The following is a 13,781-nucleotide window of genomic DNA, read 5'->3' as shown; positions in this document are numbered from 1 at the left end:
ACACGTATAATTAGAGAAAAAGTAAACATTACCTATATATCATGGCCTACATTCATCAAATTAAAATGATTCATGCATCTCCTTTGTTTTGACTGTCCTGTGGGAAGTACAGTTCATTACATTAATGTGATTTGCTGACAGGCTTCTTAAATTTTGTGTTGGAAAGGAAGCACTGGAGGAAGACTGTTGTATTCTTTCCAAGTGCCTTAGACTGAAAGGATGAGATAAGGAATCAGCTTTAGGGTTGGTTTGAAAGTGATAACACCTGCCTCTTGGACTAATACACTTGGGGTGGGGGAGAAGAAAAATGATGGCTTTAATACTTTTTGTGTAACTTAAAAAATTCAAAACATGTTGCTTCCTATCTTCTAAGGCAATGTGTTCTCTTCTAAAAAAGCCCTAACTGTTCAAACATATTTAAATATTTATTTTATTTCTTCAAGTATTTTCATGTGGAAAAATACAGAAAATTATCACCACTAAGTAAATAAAATTATAATTGCATGATCATCTGCCTCTGAAAATGTATAAAACAAGAAAATACCCTTCCAATCAGACTTATGAGAGATAAGCAATGTTACCAGGTACTGACTATGCATACGTTCGTGTGTATACATACATATATCATGTCTATGTGTATGGCAGCATATACATGTATATGTATGTGTACATGCATAGTTATAAAGTATATATACAAACATCCATGTTTTTAAGAAAAATTAAAATGACATCAAGTTTTACATACTTCTTTGCAGTTTGCATTTTTTGGAACACATAAAACATATTTCTCAAAGGGAACAACTAATTCCAATAGCATAGCCATTTTAAAATTTAATACTGCCAAATTACCCAAACAAACAAACAAAAAAACTATACAATATATCCTGCCTTTTGGCCGGAACTGCCATCTTCCAGTAATTCACCAAAATGACCAACACAAAGAGAAAGAAGAGGGGCACCCACTACATGTCCTCTAGGCCTTTTAGAGAACATGGAGTTGTTCCTTTGGCCACATACATGCGAATCTATAAGAAAGGTGATATTGTAGATATCAAGGGAATGGGCACTGTTCAAAAAGGAATGCCCCACAAATGTTACCACGGCAAAACTGGGAGAGTCTACGTGTTACCCCGCATGCTGTTGGCATCATTGTAAACAAACAAGTTAAGGGCAAGATTCTTGCCAAGAGAATTAACGTGTGTATCAAGCATATTAAGCACTCTAAGAGCTGATATAGATTCCTGAAACGGGAGAAGGAAAATGATCAGAAAAAGAAGGAAGCCAAAGAGAAAGGTACTTGGGTTCAACTGAAGCGCCAGCCTGCCCCACCCAGAGAAGCACACTTTGTGAGAACCGGTGGAAAGGAGCCTAAACTGTTGGAGCCCAATCCCTATGAATTCATGGTATGATGGATGTAAAGAAGATAAAACACCTGGACTGTAAAAAAAAAAAAAAAGATATCCTCCACTTAAAAACTTTCTTGAAAGGCATATGATTATTTTTATTATGATGACAATAATAAAAATTAAAACAGTCCAGGAGCTTGGGGTGGGAGGGAGAAATGCCTTCAATGTAAATGGTGGGTTGTTTTTGCTTCTTTGTTTCCTTAAACTGGGTGGTGATTAAGAATATTTATTATCTCGTTCTTCCTCATGCTTTTCATATATTTTACAAATACCCTTTCGAAACTGCTCAATATTTAATAAAAAACAATTTTCTAAAAGATATAAAAGTATAAGACAAAAAGGCTTCCTTTCCCATCACACCAGTCCACTCCCACAATGGTACAAATAAATTGATCATTTCTGATTTCAACTCCTCTAGTCTACCTCTATGCCTCTCTAGAGGCAGCACTATTCAATAGAACTCTAGCGAATCACATGTGTAATTTTAAATTTTCTAGTAATACATTAAAAACAACAAAAAGAAAATGGTAAAATTAATTTTAGCAATATATTATTTAAATAGACTGAAAATACTATCAGTTCAACATTATTCAATATTAAAAATGACTGAGGTATTTTAACATTCATTTTTTTCATACTAAGCCTTGGGAATCTGATGTGTATTTTCCTTACAGCACATCTCAATTTGGATGAGCCGCATTTCAATGGCTCAATAACCTCGCCTGGCCAGTAGCTACTGAATTGGAAAGTGTACCTCCAGATAATATGCTCAAAACACTGTTTCTTGATTTGTCAACTTAAAAATTATCATTTGACTCCACAGTATGCCATTCCCTTTTTTTCCTTCTCTTCACCACTGCTAATATTGTATAATATTTTGTTTTTCAATTGATCTGTAGACAGTTTAAACCTCTCTTCTTAACTCACCAAATTGAGGCAGTGCTATCTTGCTCTCTCTGTAAAATGAGGGATTAGGGTCCCTCTGTCTCCTTTCACATTCTTCCCCTTTCCACCTCCCAACTTTTCTCTAGCAAATTACTACTCTCACATTGTCAAAGTTTTATCATTTATACCATGTTCTGTACTATAACTTTTTTACACAGTGATGCTTGTAAATTGAAAAATGAACAGCATTTACAATATGAAAATTACATGGTAAATACTCTCTGCAGAAACAAATTGTGCATGTGAAGGAAGAGAAGGCCATACAACACTGCTCTCACCTGTGCTGCTTCAAGAACCAGAACAAAGAAAACTGAGTCGAGAAGGGCCCCACTTAAATACTCCATTAACTGAGAACATGCAGTTTTATCGCACTTTCTCTTATAGAAATTTCATTTGCTTTTAGGATTTTAGAGATCCCTAAAAATCCTATTCTGCTTTTGACAGCTTTTTTTTTTCTTTTAACCATTTGCCAAAGACCTACTATCTTGGGGTTTCTTGTTTTTTGTATTATTTTAGTTTATCCACCTATCCTTGGAACCCACATTTCTCTCTTTTATTTTGCTGCATTAATTCTTTTAGGAATGGCTTGGGGATGAGCAAATGTTTTAGTTCTTACTTGTCTTAAAATGCTTTTATTTTCCCTTCATACTGAATTTGCAGTTTGTTGGGAACAGAATCAAAATTCCTACCAAACCAAGAAGGTATCATTCTCTTGTCCTCTAGAAATCATCTCTGTGGTCAATTCCCTATCCCACTCCCATTTCTGGAATATTTTAGCATCCTCTCCTGCTCCTTGGTGTTCTGAAATATCAGGAAAATGTGTTTAATTACCAATCCACTCATATGCTTACTCAACCTACTTTGCACTCAGAGGGCCTTTGCTGTCTGAAGAGTTGGAAAAGTTAAAAATGTGTGTGTGAATGTATCTTTTATTTCCTCCAATTTTTTTTTCAATTTTCTCTTTCCAGACCCTCTATAAAAATATGTAGGACCGCTATCATGTCTCATCTTTTCACTCATATTTTCCAACTCTTTGTTCTTTCGCTCCGTTTTTCTGGAAGGTTTCTTCATCTTTTCACTATACTATTATTTTTTAAGTCAACAATTACATTTTAATTTCCAAGAATCCCTTCTTGGTCTTGAACTACTCCTCTTCCATAGGAGTCTGTTTTTAACTCTCCCTGATGATAAAATTTTGAATGATTTTAAGGATTTATCTCTTCTCATTTATTTCTGTTTCTTCTGGCTCAGTTGATAGGTTTGTTCACATTGATCCTACTCTTTCAGCTGTCTGTTTTTCATCAGTATCTGCTGATTCTAGCTTGTTGGACCATGTTAATGAATGATCTGGATGCCACAGAGTAATCCAGATTCAAATAGTTACCAACATGGCTTCTTCTTCATTTCTCCTCATCAAAATGCAGACCATTCCATTTCTGGTCACTTCTGAAATAGTTCTTGGTGGTCACTTAATTCTGAATTCCCTAAGAACCATGAACTATTTGGGTTAAAAACTGGATTTTCTTGCTGCAGTTTTCAAAAGTACAGCAGATGAGGGTCTGATGGGCATTATTTCAAAATTAGGCTTTATCTGACAGATCAAAGGTCATTGTTATAACTTAGTCATAATGGCTACATTGAAACAGATTCTAGAATTAATTCAGTGTTACAGAACGTAGTTGAGGAAAAACTAATTTCACTTACATTTAAGGTCTAAACAAATCAATAAATGAATCTATTTATTTTCATGCTATTTCCACTTGTACCATTTTAGGATAGCCTACTAAAGCAAAGATACATTTGAAATTGTGTGGGTACCTCTATCCTTTCTTATTACAGTAGCTTAGGCCAAAAAAAAACCAAAAAAAAACACAAAAAACAAGTAAGTGCCCTGTGTCCAGAAAGACAATAAATACCACCTCAGACAGGAGGGTAAAGATCCCAATACACTCTGTATAACAGACTCTAGGTCCATCCACCTCACGACAAATAACTCAGTTTTGTTTCTTTTTATGGCTGAGTAATATTCCATTGTATATATGCACCACATCTTGTTTATCCATTCATCTGTCGATGGACACTTACATTGCTTCCATGTCCTGGCTATTGTAAATAGTGTTGCAATGAACACTGTGGTACATGACTCTTTTTGAATTATGGTTTTCTCAGGGTATATGCCCAGTAGTGCTAAGTCAGAAAGAGAAAAACAAATACCATATGCTAACATATATATATGGAATCTAAAAAAAAAAAAATGGTTCTGATGAACCTAGGGTCAGGACAGGAATAAAGACACAGACATAGAGAATGGACTTGAGGACACGGGGAAGGGGAAGGGTAAACTGGGACGAAGTGAGAGAGTAACATTGACATACATACACTACCAAATGTAAAGCAGATAGCTAGTGGGAAGCAGCTGCATAGCACAGGGAGATCAGCTCAGTGCTTTGTGACCACCTAGAGGGGTGGGATAGGGAAGGTAGGAGGGAGACGCAAGAGGGAGTGGATACGGGGGTATATGTATACATATAGCTGATTCACTTTGTTACAGCAGAAACTAACACAACATTGTAAAGCAATTATACTCCAATAAAGATGTTAAAAAAAAAGACACACAAGTAAAAACTAAAATGGTCTCTGTGTGCCTATCTAATTGCTTTTCTCTTAGACTTGTAGCAGAGCCATAGTTAAGAAAGTTACTGAGTGACTGTTCTATCTTAAAGCTCTCTGAGTTCACCATGTCATGTCATGAAATCCTGCTCTACTGTGCAATCGTCCCCCATGAGAACAAAGACTTGCTTATGAGGCTGAATGTGTAAGCTGCCTTCCACTGACTTCAACCTCAGTCTTTCCTCAAACCTTGCAAACACACATACTAAGGGTCCCATCTAAACAAAATCCTCCAACACTAAAATCCTCAGGAAAGTTTATTTCTGAAAAATCCATTCTCAAGTGATTATACATTCATATTACACAACATTTACATTTTAAAAATGTGAATCATGTTATTTAATTTTCCAACTCAGATGGAAAACACTGCTAACACTGGTGATACTTAAAAAGATATGTTGCCCAGGAGAGAAGACTATAAAATGTTAAATATCTGTAATGAAATGTAACAGCTACCAAAACAAGAACAGATGCCTCAGCAGATGGTGCAACTTGTCCACCCAATATCTTTTCTCCCTATTTCAGTGGGTAATGAAAATGAACCCAACTAAAAATACTTGCTTCCAGAGGCTTCCTTACAATTAGTGGTAGCTTTATGATCCTGTTTAGTCCAGTGATAGACTAAATGTTGAGATTTGGGGGTAAGTTTCTGCTTTTCTAATATAGATACAATGTTCCCCACTTCCATTTTTTGCTTTCTGCTGGGAGTGTGTATGTGACACCTGGAGGTACAGCACCCATTTTACAACCATGAGGCAATGATCATCAGGATGAAGGCTTATCAACTAAGGATGGTAGAGAATGAATATGGAGAGAGGCTGGATTTCTGAGAGAACCACTTAGCTTGAACCAGCCCTGTACTGCCTACCACTGAATTTACTGTTATGTGGGGCAAATATGAACCTATGTGTTTAAATACTTTCTGGTTCACAGCACTCATTCTTGACTAATGCACTGGCAATACCTGAACTTTAGTTGGCCCTCCAGTCATGCGTGTACGAAGACTTTAGTGCTTGACCAAAACAGAGATGACTTTCTCTTCTGTAATATTTCCTCTAAATCTTAGATACAGGCCCATGGCCCCTTACCAAAATCCTTTGGGGTCTGATATGTTTCAATGTCAGAAAGGTAATATGGTGCAAATATAATACATTATGCAATAGTCCCATCAAATCTAGCCATCACCCTTAAGTCCAGGGGTTGACAGACTATGGCCAGTGGACAAAGTCCAACCTGCCCCCTATTTTTGTAAATAAAGTTTTATTGGAACACAGCCATGCCTTCATTTATATACTCTCTGGCTGCTTTTGTGCTAGTCACAATGGCAGAGTTGAGTAGTTGCCAAAGAGACAGTATGATCCACAAAGCCTAAAATATTTACTCTCTAGATCTTTAGAGAAAAAGTTTGTGGATCCCTAGCAAATACACCAGTATTTATGCAGTGAGACCTATAGCTCTTCACCCAAAGTGGGATAAAGACTATATATAACCTCCTGTTGGTTTAGGCATAATTTTGCCACTAAATTTATGCCAAACTTATGGGAAAACTAAATTTCAAAGCTTTAATTCTTTCAGAATTATGGAAAAAGGGACTGAGGTTCTGTCAGAAGATAGGAACAATCTGTCAGGCTGGTCTAATCCACCATGGAGTAGTCAGCTCGCTGGCCAGTCCTTTAACGTCTCATAGCCCAGAAAGCTTAAAAAGTTCTGTTGTCTGAGAGCCCTAAGAGATAAAGAGGCAGCATACTACAGTGAAAAGAACACCAACTGTTGAGTAAGATGAATGATTTCTAATCTTACATTCTGCTGATTTGGGATATATATTGTTCTTCTCTGAGTCTCCATTTTCAAATCTGTGGAATGGAACCAAAATGTTACTGACTCTGCCCAGGGCCACAGAGGATGGTAAGATTATTTATCAAAGTGCTATGAACAAGGCAAGACACAACACACCCATGTGTTACATATATTATTGGACAAATTGGATATACTTCATTATATATGCTGGCATAAATGTGTATTTTACTAGATATAATGTGTATTTAATTATTAGCTTTTCCTCTTTTACTGAACAGAGTGTTTGATTGCAGAAAAGTCAAAGTTTTTCCAGTCCTCCAAAATGTCTGGGGTTCCTCATGATATTTCTTAATTCTAATACAAGGAAGCTAAGATTATACTTTTAATATTTTGCTGCTCTATATATAATTTGAGTCATATGGACCATATTTCTCAGGGAGCTTCTTTGAATAGTTCACTTCTAATGACTATTCAAAAATGTCATGGGGACTTTACCATATTAATTTTTTATGCAATGTAAATATTAGAAAAAATACATGAATGTGATAGATTTTTAAATGACTTTAAAAAATATTTTTGATCTTACTTACAATTTTAAATTTCAAAAATCAGATTTTTCTAAACTAAGACTTTTTAAATCATGGAGTTTACACAGTTAAAATACTGATTTACTTTCAAACGTAAGAGTAAGAATTGCTATTATTGCTTAACTCCTATATTTCTCCAAGTGCTCAGTCTTCACATACTTGTTTACACAATCTCAAATAAAAACATTTATACTTTAATAATAATTTCCAGAAGCTGATAGGATTCTCTTAATATTTAAATAAATAAATACTACCTAATACATAGCTGTTTTATTACATAGTTTAAGTGTTACATGGCCTAAATTTTAGAGAACTCCTTTTGTTAGATTTGACAGCAATTACTCATCGTGGAAATGTATCCTGTACAGAAGCCCTTCTACCAAGAAACGGGTTAGATTTCAAAAGGCTGTCAGTCAGCCCCTTTGTTCATGAGTCCACATGACCACGACAGCACCTCTTAGAGCTGGGCAAACTGAATATGCTTTTGTTTTAAAGTGGCTTTGTCTGTACTAATGAGAGCCTCCCAGGTGAAGGTTCCTAGTAGAGAAGAACCTATTTTTTCCAAGTCTGTGCTGCTAAAGTTCCCTCCTCAGAAGAGAAGCTCAGGTGGTATAGTTTGCAATGGAGGCATGTAAATATGCAAGCCTATGTTTTGAGGTCTGTGTACATTTTGAGTCTCCAGGAACCCAGAGAAGGGTACGTGAGCAGCTTACAAGGTACCCAAATATAGTCATAAAAATCGCATCTCAGTTAGAGCTCATAGATTCAGAGCTGCTTTAAATGAGTAGACTTCATACCCACCTCATTTGAGCTCATCGTCAACGAGAAGGCAAAATATAATCAACGAAACAAAGGCAGAATTATGAGCACCTAAAGGAAATTAATTCTGGAAATGTATAAGGTGGGAAGTGTAAGAACTAAGAAAAGGACACTGTGGATGAAACACTGAGGCAGAGGCAATGAATAACACAACAAAGAAGCAAGATGCATCTTCACTAGGGCTGGAGCACAGGTGAGGAGTTGGAAGTAAAGGCAGCCCTTGATGGGCTTCCAGATCAGGTTTGAATACGGATCAGCACAGCCTAACGTGTCAGCTACCTGGGAGAATAAGGAAGGTAAGCTATGGTGAAACTGTTGACTGGAAAACAGAGAAAAGAGTTAGCCAGATTGAATGGAGAAAAGAGACCAAGAGAGTGTGACCCAAGCAAGTATAGCAGATACCAGCCAGACACCGATCCCTACAGAAAATATCCACAGAACAAGGGAAGCAAATATGGAAACCACTCTTGGTTACTTAAGAACTTCCACTACCATAGTGCTGGGGTTGCAATGTGTCTGAATTGAGGGGACGAATCAGGATTGGTCTCGACCAGCAGTTCTCAAACTTGGCTGCATATTGGAATAACCTGGAAAGCTTCAATAAAATATTGATGTCTGGACCCCATAGAAAGTCTGATTCCAAGGTTCTCGGGTGGGGTGTAAGCAACAGTATTTTCTAAAGATCCCACAGTCATTGTAAATCCTAGCCAAAGTTGAGTACAGCTTAAGCTTTAATGTGCATTAAATTAAATTAAAATATAGATTTTGACTGAATAGATCTAGGGTGGGACCCAAGATTCAGCAGTTCTAACAAGCTCTCAGAAAATGCTGTCACTGCTGGTCCCTGGACCATGTTTTGAGTAGCAAGGGCCTAGTCCTGCCTTGTCCAATACAACAGCAACCAGCCACTTGAAACGTGACTGATGTGACTGAGGAACCAAATTTTTAATTTAATTTAAATTTAATTTAATTTAAAACCTGAAACATGATTTGATTATTGGAAAATATTTAATTATGCATGGAGCAATTTGGTGAACACCTTTTCAATTGATATCTAAATACAGATCAAACATCTCTAATGAAAATTTAGCATCTGAATTGAAATGTAGTATGAGCATAAAATATGGACTCGATTTCAAAGATTTAGTATGAAATAAAGAAAATAAAATATCTCATTGGCAATTTTTTTATATTGCTTACATGTTGAAATGATAATGGTCTAGATATACTGGGTTAAATAAAACATTATTAAAATTAATTTTACCTGTTTTTTTTCTTTTCTTAAAAATGTGGCTACGAGAAAATCTTAAGTTATATATATGGCTAGCTTTATATTTTTTTGGACAGCACTGGTCAAGAACAAAGGCAATAGAGGCTTTCCTGTTACATGTTGTCAGTAATTGATCTAATGCATGAATATGTGACACAGATCTAGCTGATGAGAACCAAGGGGAAGCTGTAGCAGGACTCCTGAGAAAGAAATTATTTCTTAATAAAAAAAGAAAGCCTGGGAGTTCCCTGGTGGTCTAGTGGTTAGGATTCAGCACTTTCACTGACATGGACTGGGTTCAATCCCTGGTCAGGGAACTGAGATCCCGCAAGCCTTGTGGGGTGGCCAAAATTAAAAAAAATTATCCACATAAGAAAAAGTCCTTTGTCCCTGCCTCCTTCCATGCCTACTTTGCCCCTGTCTCCTTCTAGCTGTATTTTTTGTGTGTGTGGTACACGGGCCTCTCACTGTTGTGGCCTCTCCTGTTGTGGAGCACAGGCTCCGGACGTGCAGGCTCAGTGGCCATGGCTCACGGGCCTAGCCGCTCCGCAGCATGTGGGATCTTCCCAGACCAGGGCACGAACCCATGTCCCCTGCATCGGCAGGCAGACTCTCAACCGCTGCGCCACCAGGGAAGCCCCTTCTAGCTGTATTTCAATGCAGCTAAGAGAGGATAAAATGCATAGAGTTGGCAGCCATTTTACCACCATGAGGAAACAGGACCCTGGGCCCTAAATACTCCTTTGGGTTGCAAATCAAAATAGGACCCTCCATCTTTGAATTTATTATTAGATAAAAAAAATAATGCCCTTATTGTTTAAATCAGTGCTCCTTAAATGTTACTGTGCATTTGAATTACCTGAGGATCTTATTAAAATATAGATTCCCGGGCTTCCCTGGTGGCGCAGTGGTTGAGAGTCTGCCTGCTGATGCAGGGGACACGGGTTCATGCCCCGGTCTGGAAAGATCCCACATGCCGCGGAGCAGCTGGGCCCGTGAGCCATGGCCACTGAGCCTGCGTGTCCGGGGCCTGTGCTCCACAACGGGAGAGGCCACAACAGTGAGAGGCCCGTGTACCGCAAACAAAATAAATAAATAAATAAATAAAATAAAAATAAAATATAGATTTCCTTTCAGCAAATCTAGGGTGGGACCTGAAAGTCCAGGTTTCTAACAGGCTCCCAGGTGACATCTATATAGCTGATACGAGGACTGAACTTTCATCAGAAAGAGCTCAAACTGAAATTACTTACTCTAGTACTTGCTGATGAAAGCATTCCTAATGGACACAGAAGGCAAAGCCAATTTCTGCCCATTAACAACAGCTCCATTTACACACTGGCTGGCAGCATAATCATGTCAGACCACCTGGGGACCGAGGATCTAGGAATTTTGTAGCTTTCCCAAAAGACAATAACTATTATGGGAGCATGAGGGCAGAGAGCAAGGGTTCTGTGGTCATGTGAGTTTGGAAGATGCTGGGGTAAAAGAAGTTAAGACATTTCTCTACTATTGGGCTTTGCATGAATAGTCACTGCTATGGAGGTACATGCTTTAATTTTGAAAGTATTGTTAATTACACTTGATTACAAAATACTTTCTTTTCACAGAAAATATCATTAGAGTAACATACCACAGAAAACACTTTGTGAATTGCTGCACTATTCAGATCATTAGTTAAAAGAAATAGCAAAACCTATAAGCCTTGACGCCTGAGAAAATGTAGTTTGTGTGGTACTAAATGTATAAGAAGCATGGAGTTTGGAGTGAAGTAATCTAGATTCAAATCACTCACTGTATCATACACATCACAGGTCAGCTGTGTGAAGATGGACAAGTTTGTTATACTCTGTGGCTAGACTTCTTCACCCATAAGACAGGAGAAGAATGCCTGCCTACATCATAGAACTATGGTAAGAATAATGCATGCTCACACTTTTCAAAATGACACTTTTTGGATGTGGAACAGCATTAAAACTTTACATATATATAGAATGTATTTAGAAATACACAAATACATCATGAAGTAGAATATATAACTCACAGGTAGGCTAAAGGTACCTGGGAGAAAATCTAGGCTACCTGGACATGTTAGGGAAATCATTCACTCTCCTCTGCTCTTAAGTGTGTCTCATAGACTAGCTGCACATGTTCGAAAGTACTTTAAAGCCAAAGCTCTTAGAGCTTGAGGAAGCCTTGGGTACCACTTGGCCAGTGAAGGCTAGCTACTCAGCAGGTCTCCCCACAAGGGTATCCATCCCACAGTTTGGCCACCACTTTCCAAAATTTGCAGGTTCAGATGTGAGAGGTTAGGATGCCCAGAGATCATAAGGCCTCAAAGAACTGATTCTGTTTAAAAAACTAAAAAACATTAAAGGATTTTTAATGCCAAAATATTAGAGCAAGAAAAATTGTAATAACTCTTAAGTGGATCATATCTTTTGACCAGTGATATTATTTGATGCTTAGAGACAATGATGTGTTTGAAGAAACTGTTCTTTGCAAGTAGTACTGATGATAACCTGTCCAACTTTGCCTGTTTCCTTTCTCTATACTTCTATAATTGACTTCCTCCCTTCTAATCATTTTTTAATAAAGTTTTACACAGAATCATTAATTTGCTCAAAAAATATTTACCTGGTTCTTTCAATGTTGCTGTGTTCTGAGAACACAAATATGATGTAGACATGGTCCTGTCTTGTCCAGGGGTAAAAAGACAGAGGAGAGATAAAGTATGTACATGAATAATAGCAAGTTGAGACAGTGTGTCACTGAAACCTTACAAAAAGCACATGGATCATTTCTGGTTTAGGAAATGTGGTAGGCAGGATAATAGCTTCTTCCTAATGCTCAGAATCTGTGAATATGTTATTTCATAGGCAAAGAAGAATTATAGGCAAAGGTTGCAGTGGCATTAAGATTGCTATTCCACTGATTGTAACATAAAGAGACTATCCTGGATTATCCAGGTGGACCTAATATAATCATAAAAGTCCTTAAATGAGGAAAAAGGAGGCAGAAGAGTAAGAAACACATGACACTGTGAGAAAGACTCCACAGGTCATTGACGGTTTTGAAGATGGAAGGGGGCCACCAGCCAAGGAATGCAGGCGACCTCTAGAAGCTGGAAAAGGCAAGGAACAGATCCTCCCCAGAGCCTTCAGAAGGCACAGTCAGCCAACACCTTGATTTTAGCACATTGAGACCCATTTTGGACTTCTGACCTCTAGAATTGAAAGATAAGAATAAGTTTGTGTTGTTTTAAGCCACTAACTTTGTGGTAATTTTCTACAATAGCAATAAGAAATTCATACAAGGGATCTGAAAACTCTGTGAAGGAGCCAGCCTGGTAGGTTGTAAGGAATTTGAAGACATAGTTGTGATTCTTAACAAATTAAAAATAAATATATAGTTCTCAAAGTGTTAAAGGATTCACTAGGTCAGATTTAAATTTTCCACCCAATGAAACAGAAAACAAAAATAAATAACACAAACTCTTTATACCACTTTTACTAAATTAGTCTAACATAAAAGACAGCCCTTTTTATATTTAATGACATGCACAAGAGATGCAAAATTAATCATCAAAAAACTATGTACTCTGAAATCTTCAAGTGATTACCAAACTTTATCACTAACATTGCAAACGATCCCCTTATCTCACCCATATTCAAGAAACTATTCAAGTTAACATGGTATATTAAAAGATTTCCAAATTTGGTATTAGTTTCAACCAAATCAGAAAGCCTCAAGGTCAGATAGCCTCATCCACCAGAGGGCAGACAGCAGAAGCACGAAGCACTACAATCCTGCAGCCTATGGAATAAAAACCACATTCACAGAAAAATAGACAAGATAAAAAGGCAGAGGGCTATGTACCAGATGAAGGAACAAGATAAAACCCCAGAGAAACAACTAAATGAAGTGGAGATAGGCAACCTTCCAGAAAAAGAATTCAGAATAATGACAGTGAAGATGATCCAGGACTTTGGAAAAAGAATGGAGGCAAAGATCAAGAAGATGCAAGAAATGTTTAACAAAGACCTAGAAGAATTAAAGAACAAACAAACAGAGATGAACAATAAAATAACTGAAATGAAAACTACACTAGAAGGAATCAAAAGCAGAATAATTGAGGCAGAAGAACGGATAAGTGACCTGGAAGACAGAATGGTGGAATTCACTGCTGCAGAACAGAATAAAGAAAAAAAGAATGAAAAGAAATGAAGACAGCTTAAGAGACCTCTGGTACAACATTAAATGCCACAACATTCACATTTAGGGGTC

At 37.3% G+C, this 13,781-nt stretch overlaps 1 protein-coding gene and 1 pseudogene across 1 annotated transcript in view; one reads left to right on the top strand and one right to left on the bottom strand.

The window, feature by feature from the left end:
- Nucleotides 1-13,781, bottom strand: part of PLCB4 (phospholipase C beta 4) — a 419,470-nt gene that overhangs the window by 209,214 nt on the left and 196,475 nt on the right. The window lies entirely within an intron of this gene.
- LOC132437637 (large ribosomal subunit protein eL21-like) lies at nucleotides 925-1,409 on the top strand (annotated as a pseudogene).

The sequence above is a fragment of the Delphinus delphis genome, chromosome 15, assembly GCF_949987515.2.
Source record: "Delphinus delphis chromosome 15, mDelDel1.2, whole genome shotgun sequence".
Taxonomy (NCBI): domain Eukaryota; kingdom Metazoa; phylum Chordata; class Mammalia; order Artiodactyla; family Delphinidae; genus Delphinus; species Delphinus delphis.
Note: the sequence above shows the minus strand (reverse complement) of the source record. Positions and strands in the feature narration are given on the sequence as shown.